This window comes from Alosa sapidissima, chromosome 10 (assembly GCF_018492685.1).
Source record: "Alosa sapidissima isolate fAloSap1 chromosome 10, fAloSap1.pri, whole genome shotgun sequence".
Lineage (NCBI taxonomy): Eukaryota > Metazoa > Chordata > Actinopteri > Clupeiformes > Clupeidae > Alosa > Alosa sapidissima.
In genome coordinates, this window is record NC_055966.1 from 15059 (window position 1) to 17969 (window position 2911).

Consider the following 2911-nt stretch of genomic DNA (forward strand, 5'->3'; position numbering starts at 1 on the left):
ATTGACAATGACAATAGCCTGGCTGGACTACTGAAAAACTTGTCAGTGATATAAGTATTTGAAATGAACATGATTTCTTAATGTCTAGTGACATATCAGGGACATTTTATGATTAATTGAAATATTTTTCTTACATACGGTTCCTTTAAAAACCCTCTGGCAACAGAGAGTATATAGCACTCAAAGCCCACCTGTTGAAAACTTTTGAACTGTCAGACGCTTAGAGAGCCAGCAGGCTTTTCTCCCTTCAAGGACTGGGTGACAGCAAACCACCTGAGCTCATGGACCGTATGCTGGATCTCTTGGGTGAGCACAGACCCGGAGGCTGGCTGAAGAGGCTGAGCGCTTTGGGTTGCACTATGTGCATGTTAAATGCGCTTTAAAAATAAATCTGACTTGACTCGGTTCGGGAAATGCTAGGGCCGGCGCTCAGTAGTGGCCATGAGCGTCGGCCGCGTAGGCAGGCTGCTTTTCATCCGTGACAGCATCTCCGGACGACGTTTCCTGTGCGACACGGGAGCACAGAGGAGCGTCCTGCCTGCATCCTGTTTGGACATGGTGACTGACAGCCACGGCCCTCCTATGGAAGCTGCCAATGGTAGCCCCATCCGTACATATGGAACGAGGTACGTTGAATTGTGTTTCGGAGGACAGCGGTTTGGCTGGGACTTTGTTACAGCAAAGGTTGCCGTTCCCCTACTCGGACTACGCTGTCGGTGCTGTCTACGAGCAGTGAGTAGGCGGGGCCTGGCAGCCGCTGGCTTTCTTTAGCCGTCACCTGCGTCCCAGCGAGCGTAAGTACAGCACTTTCGACCGGGAGCTGCTTGGTCTCTACCTCGCCATCAGACATTTTTGTTCCCTGCTGGAAGGTCGACACTTCACTGCTTTTGTGGACCACAAGCCACTGACTTTTGCCATGGCCAAGGTAGCAACGCCATCTGTCCTACATTTCAGAGTTCACTACAGACTTGCAACATGTTGCTGGTAAGAACAACTACATGGCGGACTGTCTGTCACGGGCTGTGGCGGGGGCAGTCCATCTTTGCTTTGATTACCACCGCATGTCAGCAGATCCAAGTGACCATAGACCCGGATGTGCAACTCCTGAGGACCTCAACTACAGGGCTGCAGAACGAGGACGTGGTTTTTGGAGATGCTGGCACCACGCTCTTGTGTGACGTCTCTACAGGCAGTCCTCGGCCAATCGTTCCCACAGGATGGAGACGACAAGTTTTTGATGCCATCCATGGTCTCTCCCACCCAGGTTCGAAAGCGTCACAGAGACTGGTTGCAGCAAAGTTTGTCTGGCACGGCCTCAAGAAGGACGTTAGGGACTGGACTAACACCTGTGTTGAGTGCCAACGGGCCAAAATACACCGTCAACACTAAAGCACAGCTTTGTTCCCGGTTCCAGAGAGACGTTTTGACCATGTGAATGTATATCTGGTCGGCCCTCTGCCATCTTCTCACGGTTTCACATACCTGTTAACCATGGTTGACAGGACCACCCGCTGGCCTGAAGCTGTGCCACTGACTTCTGTGGCGACTGTTGAGATGACACGGGCATTTATCGGAACCTGGGTTGCTCGTTTCGGCACCCCCTCGGATATATCCTCTGACCGAGGCGCGCAGGTCACGTCTGAGCTGTGGAATGCTGTCGCACAGAGCCTCGGGGTGAAACTCCACCACACGACTGCATATCACCCGCAGGCTAACGGACTCTGTGAACGTTTTCATAGGTCAATGAAGGCTACCCTGTGTGCCAGCCTCAAAGACAGCAACTGGATCGACAAACTCCCGTGGGTGATGTCAGGACCGCGCCAAAGGAGGACTTACAGCCGCTGCGGGTCCCAGGGGATTTTGTCCCTAGCACCACGGTTACTTGGTCTGCTTACTCTCCAGCGGTCAACTCTATTGGACAATGCGAGGCTTTTCGCACCTGTCCCTACTTCCCGTCACGGCCTCCCTCAGTCGCACATTCCCACTGGGCTTCAGACGGCTGATTATGTTTTCATTCGCCACGATGCCTACAGAGGACCACTAAGCCCGCCATACGAGGGCCCATTCCGTGTTTTGGAGGCAGGAGACAAACATTTTGTGGTGGACATGGGCGGCAAACCGGAGCGACTCTCCATTGACCGCCTCAAACCGGCTCACTTGGATGTGGCCAGGCCCGTTGACCTGGCCCAGCCCCCACGACGCGGACGGCCTCCAGCTCTGCCCCTATCCCCACTCCCCTCTCTCCCAAGCCATGCCCCACACACGTGTCATGACGGGACACCTGCCGCAGTTGGGTCTCATCGACCTCCGGTACAGCACAGCCGTTGTGAACGGTTAATACGCCCACCTCCCCGTTGACTATTGATTGTACTTCTGATATGGTGAATTCTGGGGGGACGTGTGTAGTGAATGTGACCGGCATAATTCACCTTTGTTATTAATTGTGGTTCTACACACCGTTTATATTAAACACAGCACTTTGTTCTGTCTGTAGTTACTTCATGTGTAAGTATAACTGTTCAGGGATCGTGGTCCCTTTAAATGTTATGAATGTGTGCTGACGTGTAGTCCCATGCCGGTTTTGTTGCTGGACAGCGCCATTTTAGTTTCAGTGTTTTTTTCTATGTAAATAAACGACACACGCATTTATGTGCTCAACGTGAGAAATTGTCTCTTTCGATTTACTGCAATTTCCACAGCAAAATCATTCCAAGACCTTAAATCAGTTATAATTTACCTTAGTGTAGGGGGCATTTCAGGAAATAACATTATTCAATTTCCATTGTTATCAGTTCAAACTACTCACTCCACCACACATGTTTGAAATAACATTATATATGTTTCATTTTGTCACTTTCATATGTTTTGCTCACTTTCATATGTTTGAAATGAAATTATACATTCTTCATTG

At 50.6% G+C, this 2911-nt stretch overlaps 1 pseudogene; it reads left to right on the top strand.

Annotated features, from left to right (window-relative positions):
* The first annotated feature begins 975 nt into the window (after nucleotides 1-975).
* On the top strand, nucleotides 976-2358 carry LOC121720867 (annotated as a pseudogene).
* Nucleotides 2359-2911: the final 553 nt, after the last annotated feature.